A 22,450-nucleotide genomic window follows, 5' to 3' on the forward strand; every position below is an offset into this window, starting at 1 on the left:
CTTTACATGTTAGCTTTTCAGTTAGTTTCTTTGCTATTTATGAGCATGAGCAGCTTTACATGTTAGCATTCAGTTTTAGCATGTTTTTATTTATATACATGCATATCGAGTTTTTGTGAGTAGGATAGCGCTCACTAAGCTTTTAGCTTATAGATACTATTTTCCTCCTACTGCAGATAAAGGAAAAGGAAAAGTATAAGAAGGAAGGCGACAAGGAGATGCTGTGACAGTGTGTGTGATGCCAGGACTATGGAGAGATCCAGAGTTCGCTAGCGAATTTTCCGGACCTACCTGTTTAGAGTTTTAGTTTATGTTATTATGAAGTTGAGGTTGTAATTGAGTTATTCCGCACTTGTAGCTTGTTATGTCCTATCGTTGGAGTTCTATCTGTTTACTATTGCTAGAATAGTTTTTTTTTAGTTGTTGGTCATTATTACTGCGTGGTTGATTAATATATAAATGTTCCAGCCGCCTGTGGCTGATGTATACATGTTATGTATCCCAGTTTGGGGTCACCGGTACAGGGGAGATGCTGTCGAAATTTTTCGGTAGGGTTTCCATATGATTTTTAATCATACCGGTTAAGTAGAGTTAGTAGTCAAGTAACGGTCACCTTTAGAGAGTAGTAGTAGTGTAGAAAGGTGGGTCGTTACACCTAAGCTCCTGTACACTTAGACACAAGGTTAGAAACAACGCAGGACCTAACTTAACTTGTTGATCACACCAAAACAACCTTGGGGTTCCAACATGTACATGTAATCTAGATCGAAACAAAATTGTAAAATTCTAATAACTAATACAGCTCCTGCTCTATTTAATTTTACAATCATGCACACATAATAAAATGCCCTTGACATGTCCAAGGGTCCAATCACACATAATATCTATATGTCATAATAGTTGGAGCCTGCAACCACAAAGTTAGCACATCCTACTATTATCCTGCCTAAATTATGTATGACATGTGCATAATCTATTTGAAAACCAAACACACAGAGGCAAACCCTAGCTCTGATACCAATTGTTGGTTGGTCCTAAGAAGATCGTACCGATTCCACTGTACAAAAATTTTGTACAAGTGTCGAACCTTTCCTAAACAACCTATTGTGTTCTTTAGAAATTAAATTAGGAATCACAAACGGAACTTAACATTATTGATTCCAAATTTAACTTATCTGTTCTTAAAGGTTTAGAGTTGGATCGTAAACGATGCTTAACATTATTGATCTAAATCCACTTATGTTATAAATTCAATTAAATATTTATTTCAAAAATTGGCTCCCGGGTCAAACATGGCGAGGCACATGGCCTTCTTGGGTATGGGAGCATCCACCACTGCCTTGACAAAGTCTCTTAATGAAATTCAATATTTAATTTCCTAAAATAACATTAGGTTTAACCAAAAAGATCAATCGAATCACAAGATCGAAAAAATAAAAAAAAACACAACTTCAAATATCTAATTCGAAAATCTAGAATCATATGCCTCTTGTGTTTGGAATTCATACAAAGAAAAACTAGTATGATGCGGAAAATAATTGCTAGTTATACCTTTCTTTGTATGAAACGACCTCTTGATCTTCTACCGTATTCCTCTTCTTATCTTGGACGTTGTGTGGGCAACGATCTACCAAGATGAGAACCACCCAAGCCCTTCTTCTTCCTCACCAAGTTTCGGCCACCAAAAACTCCTCCAAGGATGTAGAGGTTCGGCCACCACCACCAAGCTCCAAGGGATGCAAGAAACAAAACCTCCTTTCTCTCCTTCTTCTCCAAGCAATATCCGGCCACCTTCCAAGCTCCAAAGGATGAAGAGTTTCGGCCAAGGAGAAGAAAGAAAAAGGAGAAGGGAGAACTAGAAGGGCCGGCCACACCACCAAGGAAAAGAGGAGGAGAATAGAATAGAATTCTTAGCCATGAAGACACCCCTACCCCTTCTTTTATAATACTTGGTTTTGGTAAATAAGGAAAATTTAAATAAAAAACTTCCTTATTACTTTGCCATGAAAAGGAAAATTTAATTAATTAAAACTTATTTCCTTTTCTTAAAACAATATAGTCGACCACCTCATAATCTCAAACAAGGAAAGTTTTAACAAGAATTAAAACTTCCTAATTTGTTTCCGGAAATTTTTAAATAAAAATTTCTCTAATAATTTATTCCTTCATGGTTGGTTATAAAAGGAAATATATAAATTAAAATTTCTCTATTAAAACATATGGATGATTTCCAAAAAGGAAAATTATCTTTAAAATTAAAATCTCCTTACAATCTATAAAAAAGGAAAGATATCAAATTTTTTCTTAATCTTTTGTAGAAACTTATAAAAAGAAATATTTAATTTTAAACTCCCTTTTTAAATCATGAACATGGTTACAAAAAAGGAAAGTTTTATCAAAATTAAAATCTTCCTTTCAATCTACAAATAAGGAAAGATATCAAATTTTTTCTCAATCTGTTATAGAAAGCTATAAAAGGAAATATTTAAATTTTAAATTTTCTTTTAAAACCATGGAATCCACATAAGAAAATTTTAAAAATAAAAATCCTTTTAATTTTCTTAGGGCCGACCACACCATGCTTGGGCTCCAAGCATTGACCGACCACCTACTTGGCTCATCCTATTGGTCTTGGCCGGCCCCTAGCTTAGGTTCCAAGCTAGCTTGGTTGGCTCCTTTAGGATAGGTATAAAGGTGGGTATAGATGGGTATAATACTTTATAAATAAGAGGCTACGATAGGGACCGAGAGGAGAAATTGGTTTTGGTCTCCCGATGAAATTAAGCTTCTCGTGTTCGCCCCGAACACCCAACTTAATTTCATCAATAATAATTCATACCACTAAAGAATTATTATTGAACTACCGCACCAATCCTAAATTACATTTTGGGCTCCTTCTTATTTTGAGTGTGTTAATCTCCTTGTGTTTAAGATGTCGAATGTCCACTAATTAAATGAGTTACTGACAACTCACTTTAATTAATTTCTTAGTCCAAGAGTAGTACCATTAACCTTATCGTCATGTCGGACTAAGTCCACCTGCAGGGTTTAACATGACAATCCTTATGAGCTCCTCTTGGGGCATTATCAACCTAGATTACTAGGACACTGTTTCCTTCTATAATCAACAACAGACACTATAAGTAATATTTCGCCATATTACTTATAAGTTGCTGCCATATTTGGCCACCGCCACCGGGTCTAATTGCCGCATCCATCTTGTTCCTTGTTCCGCTGCGCCTCTGGTCCTCAGAAGGTTCCACGCTTTGCAAGATTTGATCCGCGACATAAATAGAATTTTACAATTTTGATCCTATATTCCATAAAAGGAATGTACATGTATCTAGATCAAAAAATAAAATCCTAATAAAACTAAATACAGCTCCTGCTGTATTTTTAATACAATCATGCACACACATATAAATGCCCTTGACATGTCCAAGGGTCCAATCACACACATAATATCTAAAAGCCATAATAGTTGGATCCTACATCCACAAAGTTAGCATATCCTACTATTATCCTGCCTAAGTTATGTATGACATGTGCATAATTAAACTAATACCAAATACACAGAGGCAAAACTCTAGCTCTGATACCAATTGTTGGTTGCTACTCGGAAAACCTAGAGGTTCCACTGTACAAAAATTTTGTACAAAGGTCTGAACCTTTTCCTAGCTACCATGTGTTCTTTTAAATTAAATTTTGGATCGCCTGCGGAACTTAACACGTTTGATCCAAAACTTAATCTATTCGTTCTTTTAGGTTTTGACTTGGGTCTCCTGCGGAACTTAACACGTTCGACCCAAATCGCCTTAAGTTATTAATTCCATTAAATATTAATTTCCATAATCGGTTCCCAGTACTAACGTGGCGAGGCACATGGCCTTCTTGGATATGGGAGCAACCACCACCGACTAGACAAAACCTTTTATAGAAAGCTAATATCTAATTTCCTAAAATAACTTTAGGTTAACCGAAAAGAACAATCAAATCACAAGGATAAATAAAACAAAAGAACACAACATCGAAAAACATATTCGAAATACTAGAACGTAAGCCTCTTGTATTTGGTATTATTTCCATAAATAACTAGTATGCTGCGGAAAAGGAAAAACTACTAGTTATACCTTCTAGAAAGACCTCTTGATCTTCTATCGTATTCCTCTTCTAACCTCGGACGTTGTGTGGGCAACGATCTTCTGAGATGAGAAACCACCAACCACCTTCTTCTCCTCCTAGCTAGGTTCGGCCACAAAGAAAGAAGCTTCACCAAGGAAGAAAATCAAAACACTAACCAAGCTCCAAGAGATGCAAGCTTTCTCTCCTTCTTCTTCTTCTTCTCCAAGTAGTATTCGGCCTTCACAAGAGCTCCAAGCAATAGAGAGTTTCGGCCACCACAAAGAGGAAGAGGAGAAGGGATGATGGCCGGCCACAACACCAAGGAAAAGAGGGAGAGAAAATAATAGAGGTTGTTCAATGAAGGCACCCTCACCCCTTCTTTTATATTCCTTGGCCTAGGCAAATTAGGAAATTTAATTACAATAAAATTTCCTCAATTTCCTTGACATGATTTAATTGAGAAAAATAAAATAAAATTTCCCCAATTGAAATCTTATGGCCGGCCACATCAATGAAATCAAATTGGACAAGTTTCAATCAACAATCAAAACTTCCTAATTTGTTTCCGGAAATTTTAAAAAATAAAATTTCTCTTCAAAATCTCTTCATGGTTGATAAAAGGAAATTTCTATAATTTTAATTTTACAACATGTGAATAATTTTTTTAAAGAGAAAATAAAATATCTCACCAATCTACAAATAAGGAAAGAGATCTAATCTCTTTCTTTAATCTTTTGTAGATCTTTTACAAGAGAGATATTTTAATTTTAATTCTCTTTAATAAATTATATCTCCCACATAATAAAAATTAAAATTAAAATCCCTTTTTAAATTAATTTGGCCGGCCCCCACTAGCTTGGGTTCAAGCTAGGGCCGGCCACCCAATTTTATACCGGCCGGCCCCCTATTGGTGGGTATAGAAGGTGGGTATAGGTGGGTATAGTACTCTATAAATAAGAGGCTACTATAGGGACCGAGAGGAGGAATTGATTTTGGTCTCCCGATAAAATTATCCGTGTTCGCCCCGAACACACAACTTAATTTTATCAATAATAATTCATTCCACTAGAGAACTATTATTGAACTACCGCACCAATCCCAAATTACATTTTTGGGCTCCTTCTTATTATGAGTGTGTTAGTCTCCCTGTGTTTAAGATATCGAATGTCCACTAATTAAGTGAGTTACTGACAACTCATTTAATTAATATCTTAGTCCAAGAGTAGTACCACTCAACCTTATCGTCATGTCGGACTAAGTCCACCTGCAGGGTTTAACATGACAATCCTTATGAGCTCCTCTTAGGGACATTATCAACATAGTATCTCTAGGACACAGTTTCCTTCTATAATCAACAACACACACTATAAGTGATACCATTTCCCAACTTATCGGGCTTATTGATTCATCGAACTAAATCTCACTCATTGATAAATTAAAGAAATAAATATCAAATATATGTGTTTGTTATTATATCAGGATTAAGAGCACACACTTCCATAATAACCGAGGTCTTTGTTTCTTTATAAAATCAGTATAAAAGAAACGACCTCAAATGGTCCTACTCAATACACTCTAAGTGTACTAGTGTAATTATACAGTCAAGATAAACTGATACCTAATTACACTACGACCTTCTAATGGTTTGTTCCTTTCCATTTTGGTCGTGAGCTACTGTTTATAATTTATAAAAAACTGACAACATGATCTTCTGATTGTGACACCACACACCATGCTATCTACTATATAAATTAATTGAACAACTACAACTAAATGAAGATAAATTGACCAAATGTGATTCTTTATTTAACATAAATGTTTACAAAAGCTTAGGCTTTCAATATACACTCCAACAATCTCCCACTTATACTAATGACTAAGCTGCCATATCTTCTACCATACATCTGATTCTCATTCCCTCCACATGCCGATCAAAAGCTTTCGCCGGAAGGGCCATAGTGAAAGGATCTGCCAGGTTATCCGCTGATGCAATCTTGGCGATGACAACTTCTCCTCGCTTCACGATATCTCGTATCAGGTGGTACTTGCACTCTATATGTTTACTTGCCTTATGAGCTCGTGGTTCCTTCGAGTTTGCAACTGTACCGCTATTATCACAATAAATTGTGATAATTTTGGGTAAACCAGGAATCACATCTAAGTCCATTAGAAAGTTCCTGAGCCATACTGCTTCTTTAGCTGCCTCAGAGGCTGCTACATACTCAGCTTCCATGGTTGAGTCCGAAACGCATTTCTGCTTAACACTCCTCCATGAAATGGCTCCACCTCCTAAAGTAAACACATAGCCTGATGTAGACTTACTACTGTCCCTATCTGATTGGAAGTCCCCACAGGGAGCAAATCGTCTGCTTGGTAAACTAGCATATAATCTCTAGTCCTTCTCAGGTACTTTAATATATGCTTTACCGCAGTCCAATGTCCTTGTCCAGGGTTACTCTGATATCTGCTGACCATGCCCACGGTAAAACATATATCAGGTCTCGTACATAGCATTGCATACATAAGGCTTCCTACAGCTGAAGCATAAGGAACCGCTTTCATGTCTTCTATCTCTTTTGATGTCTTCGGAGACATCTCTTTAGATAGAGCTATTCTATGCCTAAAAGGTAAGAAACCTTTCTTGGAATCATGCATGCTAAAACGAGCAAGGATTGTATCTATATATGAAGCTTGGGACAGACACAACATTCTTTTCTTGCGATCCCTTATAACTTTGATCCCTAGAATGTGTGCACAATCTCCTAAGTCCTTCATATCAAATTGTTTGGACAACCATACCCTTACGTCCGATAATACCTTGACATTGTTGCCAATTAACAAAATATCATCTACGTATAGTACAAGAAATACCACCACGTTTCCGTTACACTTCTTGTATACATAAGACTCATCCGGACACTGAATAAATCCATATGATTGGATTACTTCATTAAACTGGATGTTCCAAGACTTGAAACTTGCTTCAGTCCATAAATGGACCGATTGAGCTTGCACACTAGATGATCTTTGCCTTTTTCAATGAACCCTTCTGGTTGCTTCATATGGATGTTCTCTTCAAGACTTCCATTAAGGAAAGTTGTCTTGACATCCATTTGCCAAATCTCATAATCCATATGAGCAGCAATGGATAAGAGTATCCGGATAGACTTAAGCATGGCTACCGGTGAAAAGGTTTCCTCATAATCGATTCCCTCTTTCTGAATGTACCCTTTCGCAACAAGCCTAGCTTTGAAGGTTTCTACCTTCCCGTCTGTCCCTCTTTTTTTATTGTAGATCCAACGGCTTTTACACCATCAGGTGGTTCTACAAGCTCTCAGACCTTATTAGAGTACATAGACTCTATTTCAGAATTCATTGCCTTTTACCAAGATGCTGCATCTATATCTTGGAGTGCTTCGTCATATGCTCGTGGATCAGGTTCATGTTTACCCGGGATCAAGTCCGAAGACTCTCCCAAAAACATGAATCTTTCAGGTTGCCTTACAACCCTCCCACTACGACGAGACACTGTCTGTGATTGTGTATCATGTGTGACACGTGTTACAGTCTCTTGTGGTACTTCATCTTGTACTGTTGGTACTGAAGTAGACGTGTCCTCTCTAAGTTCTTCTAAAACAACTTTGCTACTGGGCTTGTGATCCATTATATAGTCTTCTTCTAAAAACTGGGCATTGGTGCTAACAATGATCTTCTGGTCTTTAGGACTATAAAATAAACCACCTTTCATTCCTTTGGGATATCCTACAAACATGCGAACTTCCGTACGGGATTCTAACTTATCAGCATCTGGTTTCAGCACATGTGCTGGACTACCTCAAATCCGAATATGTCTTAGACTGGGTTTTCACCCATTCCACAATTCTATAGGAGTAGAAGAAACTGATTTAGAAGGTACTAAGTGTTGGTGCAGTCAACACTAAGTTCAGAACGTATACTGCTGTTTCCAGAGCATATCCCCAAAACGAATTTGGTAATTCTGAATAACTCATCATTGATCTAACCATCTCCATAAGAGTCCTATTCCTTCGTTCTGCCACACATTCTGTTGGGATGTACCAGGTGCGGACATCCCGGCCTCTGATAAGTAATTCCTAAACTCTCCTAAGAGGTATTCGCCACCACGATCTGACCGTAGTGTCTTGATACTTTTACCTAGTCGTTTCTCCACATCAGCCTTGTATTCTTTGAACTTATCAAAGCACTCGAACTTGCGGCGCATTAGGTAAATGTATCCATATCTTGAATAATCGTCTATGAAAGAGACAAAATATTCAAAACCTCCTCTTGCCTGGACAGACATAGGACCACATAAATCAGAGTGAACCAACTCTAACACTTCTTTGGCTCTATACCCCTTGGCCTTGAACGACCTCTTGGTCATTTTACCTTCCAAGCAGGATTCACAAGTTAGAAAATTTTCCAACTCAAATGAACTCAAAAGTCCATCGGCTATAAGCCTTTGAATCCTACTTAAGTTAATATGACCAAGCCTTAGATGCCAAAAATATGCTTGGTTCATTTCCGAAGGTTCTTTTCTCTTATTAGAGTTAGAAGATGAGTTATAAATTTCCATGTTTTTCTTTGTGGAAGAAATTGGATTTAAAGTATACAAATTGTCAACTAATGCACCAGAACAGATAATCTCTTTATTTCTTTTAATAACTACATCGTTACTGAAAGAAACTGAATATCCATCTAAAAACAGTTTAGAAACTGAAATTAAATTCTTTCTAAAACTGGGTACATAAAGACAATTTCTTAAAATCAAATTTCTATTTCTACTAAAAGATAAGTAGACGTCTCCCACTGCAACAGCTGCCACCTTAGTAGCATTGCCCATGTAGACGGTAATCTCTCCTTTAGATAGTCGTCGGGTTTCCTGGAACCCCTGCAAGGAATTGCAGACATGATCAGTGGCTCCCGTATCTACACACCAGGTGCTGGTAGATAACACCGCTAAACATGTTTCAACAACTAGAGTATGAGATATACCTTTGTTTTGGTTCCTACGAGACACCGCCTTCCAATGTCCTCGCATAGATGAAGCACTTGCCCTCTTTTTCTTCATTCCAACTTTAAATCACACTGAGATTTATTCACTTTCTTTGCTGAACCAACTTGTTTCTTCTTCTTCTTCTCTCCTTTAGAAGTAGAACCATTTTCGAGATAGTGAATTTGAGCATTGTGACGAAATAATCCTTCGATGCTTGAAGTTCTGTCAAGAGTTCCGCTAATGAATAAACCCTTTTATTCATATTATAGTTCAAAGGAACTGCTCAAAACTTCTTAGCGTTTGGAGGATCATATCGATCCGGGTTTCCTATCAATTTCTCCTCCAAGGATCAGTATCTCATTCGAGAAGCCATCATCTTTAGGATATGATCCTCAGGAGTATCCTCTTGCATGGTGGTTGTCATTATCTTTCTCATGGCTTCAGAAGCCCTATCCCGATGACCAAAGAGTTCCTTGAGATTGTTCATAATATCATAGTCTGTTGGTAAATCTCGATGTTGATGTTGCAATACATTTGACATTGAAGCCAAAATGTAACACCGCCCTCTCATCAGCTTTTACCCATTTCCTATGATATTAGATTCACCAGTAGGTGCTTCAGGGCACTGCTCAGTCAATACAAATTTATAGCTTTCAGCAGTAAGAACGATGTCTAGGTTTCTTTTCCAATCTATGTAGTTTGGTCAAGTAAGTCTATTCTGTTGAAGTATGATGGACAGTGGGTTGAAAGTCATCCTAAGAATCACAAATAACTTTTGGTCAGAACTCTTAAATTTAGAATAATATTGATTCCTCAAACAATACTATTTTAAATTAACCAACACCTCAAAGCACCGTAAATTTTGTATGCCACGTTAGTGTGGACGTATACAAATTCAACATTTGTAAAAGGAGGGTTTTAACCCATTAATTTTATTATCTTGTCAACCTAACTTTTTGACAAATAAAATTAATAGTTGGTATCTTTTGGTCACACAAATAATAGCAGTGACTCCGATGGGGAGGATACTATTAGGTGTGTCTAAGTGTATACCATTACTTGACACTAAGTCCATTAATAAGATTATGCCCCTTCCGTTGGGGAAGATCACACGCTCTTAATTAACTTCCTATAGTCATCCAAAAATGGAAGTCTATTCTAGTGATCCACAAACAAGCTCATCCGTTATGGAGGAAGGCACTCAGAGCCAACGCGCAAGCTTGTTTGCATCACTTACAAACCAGTAATGGAGACCATGGGATTTATTTAAAAATCCCTCTCCCACTTAGTTATTTATAAACGAGGAATTTTAACTATGCTAGCCTACTAGTCATGTATACTAACATGCACACACAGCATAATATAAAAGCAATAAATAGAAAATCTAATTTTCAACTATTATGGCTTTTATGGTTGTCCTCCGTGTGTTGTCATCCCAAGCTGCTGCCATATTTAGCCACCGCCACCGGGTCTAATTGCCGCATCCATCTTGTTCCTTGTTCCGCTGCGCCTCTGGTCCTCAGAAGGTTCCACGCTTTGCAAGATTTGATCCGCGACATAAATAGAATTTTACAATTTTGATCCTATATTCCATAAAAGGAATGTACATGTATCTAGATCAAAAAAAAAATCCTAATAAAACTAAATACAGCTCCTGCTGTATTTTTAATACAATCATGCACACACATATAAATGCCCTTGACATGTCCAAGGGTCCAATCACACACATAATATCTAAAAGCCATAATAGTTGGATCCTGCATCCACAAAGTTAGCATATCCTACTATTATCCTGCCTAAGTTATGTATGACATGTGCATAATTAAACTAATACCAAATACACAGAGGCAAAACCCTAGCTCTGATACCAATTGTTGGTTGCTACTCGGAAAACCTAGAGGTTCCACTGTACAAAAATTTTGTACAAAGGTCTGAACCTTTTCCTAGCTACCATGTGTTCTTTTAAATTAAATTTTGGATCGCCTGCGGAACTTAACACGTTTGATCCAAAACTTAATCTATTCGTTCTTTTAGGTTTTGACTTGGGTCTCCTGCGGAACTTAACACGTTCGACCCAAATCGCCTTAAGTTATTAATTCCATTAAATATTAATTTCCATAATCGGTTCCCAGTACTGACGTGGCGAGGCACATGGCCTTCTTGGATATGGGAGCAACCACCACCGACTAGACAAAACCTTTTATAGAAAGCTAATATTTAATTTCCTAAAATAACTTTAGGTTAACCGAAAAGAACAATCAAATCACAAGGATAAATAAAACAAAAGAACACAACATCGAAAAACATATTCGAAATACTAAAACGTAAGCCTCTTGTATTTGGTATTATTTCCATAAATAACTAGTATGATGCGGAAAAGGAAAAACTACTAGTTATACCTTCTAGAAAGACCTCTTGATCTTCTATCGTATTCCTCTTCTAACCTCGGACGTTGTGTGGGCAACGATCTTCCGAGATGAGAAACCACCAACCACCTTCTTCTCCTCCTAGCTAGGTTCGTCCACAAAGAAAGAAGCTTCACCAAGGAAGAAAATCAAAACACTAACCAAGCTCCAAGAGATGCAAGCTTTCTCTCCTTCTTCTTCTTCTTCTCCAAGTAGTATCTGGCCTTCACAAGAGCTCCAAGCAATAGAGAGTTTCGGCCACCACAAAGAGGAAGAGGAGAAGAGATGATGGTCGGCCACAACATCAAGGAAAAGAGGGAGAGAAAATAATAGAGGTTGTTCAATGAAGGCACCCTCACCCCTTCTTTTATATTCCTTGGCCTAGGCAAATTAGGAAATTTAATTACAATAAAATTTCCTCAATTTCCTTGACATGATTTAATTGAGAAAAATAAAATAAAATTTCCCCAATTGAAATCTTATGGCCGGCCACATCAATGAAATCAAATTGGACAAGTTTCAATCAACAATCAAAACTTCCTAATTTGTTTCCGGAAATTTTAAAAAATAAAATTTCTCTTCAAAATCTCTTCATGGTTGATAAAAGGAAATTTCTATAATTTTAATTTTACAACATGTGAATAATTTTTTTAAAGAGAAAATAAAATATCTCACCAATCTATAAATAAGGAAAGAGATCTAATCTCTTTCTTTAATCTTTTGTAGATCTTTTACAAGAGAGATATTTTAATTTTAATTCTCTTTAATAAATTATATCTCCCACATAATAAAAATTAAAATTAAAATCCCTTTTTAAATTAATTTGGCCGGCCCCCACTAGCTTGGGTTCAAGCTAGGGTCGGCCACCCAATTTTATACCTAGGTCGGCCCTAGCTTGGTTCCCAAGCTAGCATAGCCGGTCCCCTATTGGTGGGTATAGAAGGTGGGTATAGGTGGGTATAGTACTCTATAAATAAGAGGCTACGATAGGGACCGAGAGGAGGAATTGGTTTTGGTCTCCCGATAAAATTAAGCATCCCGTGTTCGCCCCGAACACACAAGTTAATTTTATCAATAATAATTCATTCCACTAGAGAACTATTATTGAACTACCGCACCAATCCCAAATTACATTTTTGGGCTCCTTCTTATTATGAGTGTGTTAGTCTCCCTGTGTTTAAGATATCGAATGTCCACTAATTAAGTGAGTTACTGACAACTCATTTAATTAATATCTTAGTCCAAGAGTAGTACCACTCAACCTTATCGTCATGTCGAACTAAGTCCACCTGCAGGGTCTAACATGACAATCCTTATGAGCTCCTCTTAGGGACATTATCAACCTAGTATCTCTAGGACACAGTTTCCTTCTATAATCAACAACACACACTATAAGTGATACCATTTCCCAACTTATCGGGCTTATTGATTCATCGAACTAAATCTCACTCATTGATAAATTAAAGAAATAAATATCAAATATATGTGTTTGTTATTATATCAGGATTAAGAGCACACACTTCCATAATAACTGAGGTCTTTGTTTCTTTATAAAATCAGTATAAAAGGAACGACCTCAAATGGTCCTACTCAATACACTCTAAGTGTACTAGTGTAATTATACAGTCAAGATAAACTGATACCTAATTACACTACGACCTTCTAATGGTTTGTTCCTTTCCATTTTGGTCGTGAGCTACTGTTTATAATTTATAAGGTACTGATCACATCATCTTCTGCATGTGACACCACATACTATGTTATCTACAGTATAAATTAATTGAACAACTACAACTAAATGTAGATAAATTGACCAAATGTGATTCTTTATTTAACATAAATGTTTACAAAAGCTTAGACTTTCAGTATACACTCCAACAGTCTATTCTATTAAGCACATTAAATACAATAAAAACTGGTAAGCAGTAAAATAGGTTAAGAAACTAAATTCTGATAGGTAAAAGTTTAACTAGGTACTGATGAAAGTTTATGTGTCCAAAGTCCAAAATTCAATGCATGAAAGTCTAGGATCAAATATAAAGCATAGAAGGCTAGAGTCAGGCAGAAGGATCATCAACTGATGGTGGGGGTTGCTCGGGTGCAGGCTGCCCCTGACGAAGAGATGCAAAGCCGGAGGCTATCTCTGAGCGAAGCAAGCGAAGTTCATCTAGGATAAGTCGTCATGACTGCGCGGACTGAACCTCGAGACGTGTAAGTCGGTCCTCGATCGATAAGGAGGTGGATGGTCGTGTCGAGGTCGACGGCTGAGATGGATCGAGGGGTTATCCGAATAACTGATCATGAGTAAACTCAAATAGCTCCTCTCGTCCCTCAGGCGGCAGAAAGAACTCATCTGGGGCTAGACCACCTCCCTCGGCAGGAGCAACTGACTCATCCTCGGCTGGGTCGGCTGGTGGAGGCCTGCCCACCCATGCTAGGACCCCCTGAGCAGTGACATCTATATGTGCTAGCCTAAGAGAACCTAGCCCAAACTCATCATAACGGGTAAGAGGAATGAGCGTCCCCCGAGTCACATCTATTCCCTCTATCATCGAAAAGATGGACGTCAGTATATGGCAGTAGGGCATGTGAACTACTCGGGATGTGACAAGACTAGCCGCATGAACTATGTTATAGAACATATTTAATGCAATGTCTATATCTAGATGATGACATAATGCATACAAAAAGAAAGAGTGGGACGGACGCATCTTCGGGACGTCCTGAGATGTGATGGGTAGAATGCATGCAGTGAGGACTCTATACATGCCGTAATCCTGCACCCTGAGTGACATCGACCTGAAATCAGAGACTCCAAGTGGTCTCTCCCCACCAAAAAGGTACTCATAGAGTGTATCTAGAGTAATGTGGGAGTAGGGGTTGCCAAATGGCAGATCCCTACTAGGGTAGCACAGGAAAGGGGATGTTGACTGTCTAAGCTCTAAGCTAGTGCATAATAGAGAAGGAGTAAACTGAATGTCCTTTCCACCAACTCTGGTGGAATAGACCAAATCATCAACCCTCTTGAGGTTGTTGAAAAACTGGGCACATAGATATCTATTTACTGCATGACTGCAGTAAACCAGTTTATCCAACTGGTAGTGGGAAATCATCTGTATGATAGATGGACAATAAGTCGTAAAACAGGGTCTATTTAGATATCTACATTTAATGACAGAGTATGAATGCTGAGAAAAACTAAGTCTATGCTGCTCAGTGGGGAATCTAGCGTCAGTGGATGGGGTTGTGCCCGAGGTGGACGCAACATTGCGTCGCTTCGTAATTTCAACCATATACATAAAAATTTGCAAAACAAGCACTAAAAACATGTAAAGGGTGATTTAGGATAGTTCAGAGTATACCTAGGAGGCATTGTAGGGTATTTGAAGGAGTTGAAGAGTGGAAATCCGGGTTTAAGGCGCCTTGGATCGAGGTTTTTTAGCGAAGGATGATCTGCAGTGAACTTTCTGTTCGCTGCATATTTTGGGATTGAGGGTGCCTTCAATTTCATTGAAGGCGCCTCCAATGGGTCGTTCAGGGAGCCTCGGACCTAGTCCGAGGCACCTTAGTTGTTTTCGGCAGGAATTTTCCTGCCGATCTTGGAGGGCGCCTCTGCTAAGGCAGAGGCGCCTTCGATCGCCGCTTTTGGATTTTTTTTTATTTTAAATTTAAATTATTTTTTAAAAAATAATTTTTAAAATAAGTTTTTAAAAGGATTTTTAAAATAAGTTTTAAATTTGATTTTTTTTTTAATTTGATTTGAATTAATCCTTAGTCATCTCACCCAATCTAAATTTCAAATTAGGGAATCCTATAATTTTATGAGATGAATTAGGTTCAATTATAGAGTTTGGTTTAACTTTGTGTTAGATTCAGGTTTAGTTTTGGGCTCAACAAATAGGCATTCTTTGGATAAACTTCTGGCTATGGTGAGTCACTTGGACATCATTAAAGTAACCATACCTTCGAGGTTTTCCAAATAGTCCTATCCACTGAACTTAATACAAAACCTTGGTCTAACTAGTTAGGATCCATAAAGGGTAGCTTCGGTTAGTTCCACTTAGCCAAATGCACCAGGTCGAAGTCATATCTTCCTAGACATGCATAGACTAAGCTTCCCTAACATACTATCATCCAAAATTTCACCAGTACCATAGGTCAAGTTAAACTTATTCCCTTTCTAATTAGTTCTAATTACCCTGTCGGGTAGCTTGGTTCGGGTTACCCTGCCCGGTAGGTTAGTTTTGGAGGTGCCAGCTATTCCGGAGCCTCCCCCTATATTATTGATTTTCCTTTTAACATGTTTTTATTTAATTAAAGTTTTAATTTTGAATTATATTCTTTTAAATTTATTTATTTATTTATTAAGATAATTTTTCTTTTTGCTCCCCCTAGATCATAGTCTCAATAAGGACTATCAAGGTAATTGACTTGATCCTTGGGGACCCAATATTGACCAAGTCCAACTTGATTGACTAAGTTGGACTTAGATACTCATGCTTGGACTACCTTTCTATTTGATCTATTAACTAAGGTTAGATAGGATCAATATTTCTTTTTGGTCTTAAAACCTAATCCAGATCTGTTGTAAACGACTCTTTGTGTCCCAAGAATTAGGTCAAGGTTCTTGGAGCCCAAAGAAAACCGTTCCAATGTCTTCTTCAAATCCTTGACCTGAGTTTTCAGACTAGAATTTTCTTCCTCAAACTTTTGGACTTGAGTTGAATTTCTAGTCTGAACTGGGTCAGGCAAGGGTTTTGAGTTAGTCACTTTTTTAAGGGATGCTACCTCCTTTAGAAGTGACTTGACCCTAATAGAGGTTTTTGCTAATTTGTGTAATAAATAATTAACTAAATTGTTTAGATGCGGAATACTTACAGTGGAGTCAGACCCTTCAGAAACGGATACGGATCCATAGCTTCTTTCCTATTCAACTTCCAATTCGCTCTCGCTCTCGGATACATTGATTTGGTCCCAAGCCATCAATGCAAGGAGACTCGTCTGATCGAGTTCGTCGTCGTCTTCTTCTGAGGAAGATTCTTCGAATGTTGCCTTCAAGACTTCTTTCATTCTTTGTTTCTTTACCTCCTTTTGGTTGGGACAGTTGGCCTTAATGTGTCCCTTCTGGTTGCAGCCATAACACATCACTTCGAATTTTACCTTCGAGCTTGATTGAGCTTCCTTGGATTGAACTGCCTTCTTGAGGTCCTTCTTGTTGAACCCCTTCTTCTTCTTGTAGAGCTTCTTTACGAGGTTGACGGGTTCATCCGTTAGCTCGTTGTCTTCATCATCTAAGTCAGGTTCTTCATCCGATTCTGGTTCAATTCTAGGCCTTGGTCTTGGTTCTCGTGTTCTTCTTGTACCTGCAACTAAAGTAATTCCCTTCTCGAATGACTGTGCATTAGTCTGCTCATGTAATTCAAATTCAGAGAAGAGTTCGTCTAATTTAATTGAAGACAAGTCCTTGGATACCTTGTACGCATCTACCATGGATGGCCACAAGGTATTCCTAAGGAAGGCGTTGAGTGCATACCTTATTACATCTCTGTTCTCCACTTTCTGTCCTATTGCGTGGAGTCCATTCAGCAGATCTTGAATTCTGGCGTGAAGCTGACTTGCTGTCTCTCCTTCCTGTAATTTGATGTTATATAATTTATTGAAAAGCAGATCTCGCTTACTTACCTTGGTTTCTGTTGTGCCCTCATGTAGTTCGATTAGCTTTTCCCATAACTCCTTTGCACTTGAGAATGGTCCTACTCTGTTGAGTTCCTCCTTTGTCAGACCACACTGGAGTATGCAGGTTGCCTTTGCGTTCGCCTCTACTTTCTTTATTAAGGATGCGTCATAGTTCTGGTATGATACTAATTTTCCTGAGTCGTCAAGTGGGAGTTCGAGGCCTGTCTTGGTGATCATCCAGACTTCGAACCGGGTTTACAGGTACGCCTCCATCTGGCCCTTCCAGTATCCGAAATCGTCTCCGGTGAAGAGCAGTGCTATAACCTTCTTGAAGTGCCATTTTAACGCCTGTACACAGAGAAAGGGAAAAAAATCTGTTCCAAGACTTGGTCTTGGATTAGCAGTGCGGGATGTATAAAAAAAATGAACTCGAGTGGTGTTGCACCAACTTCGAGCGAAAGTCGATTCGAACGAAAAAAAAAGACAAATTGGAATATAGCAATTATGTTAATTCCAATCAACTCCGAAAAATTTAAAAGACACCACGAAAAATTGCTTGATTGGTGGTTGCACCAAATCGAAGCTACCCCGCTCTAATGCCAATTGTTGGATCAAGAAGCGCTAGAGGGGGTGAATAGCACTCGTGGCTATTTCGTTCGAATTAAAACGTATCGAATATTAAAATGCAGCGGAAAAGAAAAGAATGAATGCTAACACAAAGTGGTTACTTAGTTCGGAGCCTGTAGCGACTCCTACTCCAAGGCCCGTGATCGTTGATCACTTTCGGTGGGCAACAACTATAATATTGAAAGTTTGGTACAATAAAGAATTTACAATTAAGTGTACTCAAAATAAATGATACCGACAACAAGATTAACAAAATTAGCGCTTCAGGTCGTCAAGGTGTTGCTACAGCACTTCTGGGCGTTTCTTGAGCAGTAGGATGTAGAAAGGTTGCTTTGAAATCGAAGATCCTGACTTGCTGCTCAAAAACCCCCTTATATGGCCTGTTGGAGGCGCCTCAAAGCTCCTTGAGGGCGCCTCTAACGAGCCGAGTCAACCGTGTAGATCAGCGCTGAACTTTTCTCCTCTGATCTGTAGGTGCAGCGGAGGCCGGCAAGAGGGGGGTGAATTGCTGAAATCAAAAACAAATTATACCCTCCTCGGATTTCAACTCAGAAAAGCAATAGTAAAATTAAAACAAGCAAGGAAATAGAAATTAAGTAGTAGACAGGATTTAACCTGGTTACAACCAAGGAGGTTGTTAATCCAGGGCAGTAGAAAAAGCTCAGTAGAAAAATCTCCTTTGCTGAAGGCGGAGAAGCCTTTTACACTTTGGAAGCTTAGAACTATTGCTAGGAAAGAGTACGCAGTTGATTTCTTGAGTTGTTATTGCTTTCCTAGCTCCAAGGGCCTTTATATAGGTCCTGGAAATCTTATCCCGAGAGTCCAAGGTGCCTCCAACTGGGTTCAAGGCGCTTCCAGCTCGGTCAGCGGATAAAACTTTATCCGCTGCGCAAACGGTCAACTTTGACTGTTGAAGGTGCCTTGAACAAGCCTTGAAGGCGCCTTCAACTTGAAGGCGCCTTCAAGACTGTTGAAGGCGCCTTGAGCTGGATTTTCCAGCACAGCTCCTTTTTCCAGCTCCTTTGCGTGGGTTTCCGATGCTCCGTTCTTTTGGGTGATTCCGGCCAACCGGAATAGGGCTCACCCGAACCCAATTCCCGACCTTCTCCTCGAGCAGGCTTCCGTCCGGCTTCTCGTCCCTCGAACGCCGCGCACGTTCTTCTCGCTCCACCGGAGTACTCTTCCGCAGCTCTCTCGTCCTTCGGACGTACCGAGCCCGTCGGCTCCCTTCCTGTGTCGTCCTTCTCGCTAGCTGCGTCTTCCGCTCGACTTCCTGCGCTCCTAATCTCCTACACACTCAGACACAGGGATCAAACACTACAGGACCTAACCAACTTTGTTGATCACATCAAAACTACCACGGGGTCCAACAATCTCCCCCTTTTTGATGTGCATCAACCCAAGTTCAAGTTAGGGTAAAAACAGACAAAAAAATAATTTTAAAGAAAATTACTAAACTAACATGTTAAGCATAAGTTTTTGCAATAAATAAAATTGCAACCCCTTTTAGAAAAATATTAAAATTTTAAAGTTTAAAATTTTAAACTTTAATTTTCCTAACTCCCCCTAAACTTGTACTAATCTCTCCCCCTTTGATCACAGCAAAAATGGGGTACCAATAATAGAATATGAAGCAAATCATTAAGGTAGAAAAAATTCTGAGCAGAAATTTTCTAAGAAAAAGTGAAGCAAAAGTGAATTTTTAGAATTTTACAGAAAAAGTTTCTAAGTTAAACTGAATTTTTTTAAAAAAAAATTCTAAGTCAAATGAAGTTCTTTAGAATTTCTCCAGAAAAAAAAAATTCTAACAAAAAAGAAATTTCTAAGTTAGAACTTTCAAGAAAAATTCCTAAAAAAAATGTTTGATAAACTTTCAAAGTATTATTTAATTCTTGTTTTTAATGCTTTTTCAGAAAGTTAATTAAACATTTTCTTTCAATATTTTAGCTTCCAGGTCGTGGCAAGACACTAGGCCTTCTTGGTTATTGGAGCAACAACCACTTCCTTAGACAAAGCTTCCATAAAGAATTTCAATATTTAATTTTCTCACTGTAAGCTTTTAACTAAAAGAGAAATTTAAACTAGTAAAGATTTTGGAACCCAATAAAGATTCCTTCCTACAGGGTTGGTCAAAAATTTAGGGGGTACATGATTTTTGGGTACTTTTCTAAGTTAACCCTGGTATTTTCTAATGTACCAATTTAATTTTCCATAAATTCTTAATTTTGATTTAGGAAATTTACTTAAGCATGCATCAGATTTCAATTTTTCAATTTCTAATTTTAATTTGTCATTTTCTGATTTTATTCTATCGTACATTTCAAGTGGACATGCTTTTGCTAATTTTATTTTTAATTCTTTATTTTCTTTTTATAATTCGTATAAGTCTTTAGAAAGTGATTTGATAAATCGATAAGACTGAGACGAGGTTAGATTGCGTACCTTACTTACCTGATCTGGTGACGCTCCCCCTTCACTGCTGCTTTCTTCTTCTGATGTTCCTCCCCCTTCATCGATACTCATCTCTGAGCTAGACGTTTCTTCTAGCTGATGGTTAGCTAGTAGAGCTCATCCTGAGAATTCTTCGACTTCTGACTCGGAGGATGAAGAGTCGTCCCATGTCGCCTTCAGGTTTTTGTGCTTGGGTCGAGCTGGCTTCTTACTTGTTTCCTTATCTTTCTGTTTGCTCTTCAATTTTGGACAATCATCCTTGATGTGCCCTTCTTCGTTGCAATTGTAGCACCGGACTGTCCTTCCTTTTTGATGGCGTTTACTTGACTGTGATCTAAACTTGTTAGATTTAAGAAACTTATTAAAATGTCTTACCATTAATGCAGCTTCGTTTTCGTCGACTGACGCTTCGGAGTTAGGATCGTCCTTTTCATCTCGTAGGGCAACGTTGAGGTTTGACTTCTCTACTGGTTTTTCTGCAAGTCGAGACTCGTGAAGTTCGAAAGTTGAAAACAAGTTTTCTAAACTACTTACCTCAAAGTCCTTAGAGATGTAGTAAGCATCTACTAAGGACGTCCATTCTGAAGTCCTCGGGAAGGCATTGAGCGCGTATCGGATGGAATCCCGGTTGGTTACTTCTTCTCCAAGGTTCGTTAGTTGCGTTATCAGCTCCTTGATTCTCGCTTGGAGTTGCACTACCTTCTCGTCGTTGTTCATCCGGAGGTTTGTTAGTTGTGTCCGGAGGATGTCGCGTCGCGCCAGCTTCGCTTCAGAGGTACCTTCGTGAAGCTCCAGGAATTTCTCCCAGAGATCTTTCGTGAGTCGTAGCTTCCGATCCGACTTACCTCCTAAGGTGGCAGAACGCTGAGGAGGTGGAATTCAACTTTTCTGTTGGCGCTGAAATCAGCTTGCTCCTTCTTGCTCCACGTGTTTTCTTCTTTGTCTTTAGGAGTTGCAAAACCATATTTCATAGTAATTAAAATATCAAAGTCTATTTTAAAGAATACCTCCATTTTTCGCTTCCATGTAGCGAAATCTCTGTCGAATTTTGGGGGATGGATGTTCGGTCCGACCATCATCTTGATCGTAGTGCTTCAGTTGGCGGTTAGTCTTTCTGAGGTGATCAGACTCTGATACCAATTGTAGGTGCAGCGGAGGTCGGCAAGAGGGGGGGTGAATTGCTAAAATCAAAAACAAACTATACCCTCCTCGGATTTCAACTCAGAAAAGCAATAGTAAAATTAAAACAAGCGAGGAAATAGAAATTAAGTAGTAAACAGGATTTAGCCTAGTTACAACTAAGGAGGTTGTTAATCCAAGACAATAGAAAAATCTCCTTTGCTGAAGGCGGAGAAGCCTTTTACACTTTGGAAGCTTAGAACTATTGCTAGGAAAGAGTACACAGTTGATTGCTTCAGTTGTTATTGCTTTCCTAGCTCCAGGGGCCTTTATATAGGTCCTGGAAATCTTATCCCGAGAGTCCAAGGCGCCTCCAACTAGGTTCAAGGCGCCTCCAGCTCAGTCAGTGGATAAAACTTTATCCGCTGCGCAAACGGTCAACTTTGACTGTTGAAGGCGCCTTGAACAAGCCTTGAAGGCGCCTTCAAGTTGAAGGCGCCTTCAAGACTGTTGAAGGCGCCTTCAAGTTGAAGGCGCCTTCAAGACTGTTGAAGGCGCCTTGAGCTAGATTTTCAAGCACAGCTCCTTTTTCCAACTCCTTTGCATGGGCTTCCGATGCTCCGTTCTTTTAGGTGATTCCGGCCAACCGAAATAGGGCTCACCCGAACTCAATTCCCGGCTTTCTCATTGAGCAGGCTTCCGTCTGGCTTCTCATCCCTCGAACACCGCGCACGTTCTTCTCGATCCACCGGAGTACTCTTCCGCAACTCTCTCGTCCTTCGGACGCACCGAGCCCGTCGGCTCCCTTCCCGTGCCGTCCTTCTCGCTAGCTGCGTCTTCCGCTCGACTTCCTGCGGTCCTAAGCTCCTGCACACTCAGACACAGGGATCAGACACAGCAGGACCTAACCAACTTGGTTGATCATATCAAAACTACCACGGGGTCCAGCATGATCCACTTGAAGGCGCCTCCATGGCCACTCCAAGGCGCCACCATGCCTAAGGTGCCTCCAAGCCCTGGTCCGAGGCACCTCCAG

The sequence above is a fragment of the Zingiber officinale genome, chromosome 1A, assembly GCF_018446385.1.
Source record: "Zingiber officinale cultivar Zhangliang chromosome 1A, Zo_v1.1, whole genome shotgun sequence".
NCBI classification, from domain to species: Eukaryota; Viridiplantae; Streptophyta; class Magnoliopsida; order Zingiberales; family Zingiberaceae; genus Zingiber; species Zingiber officinale.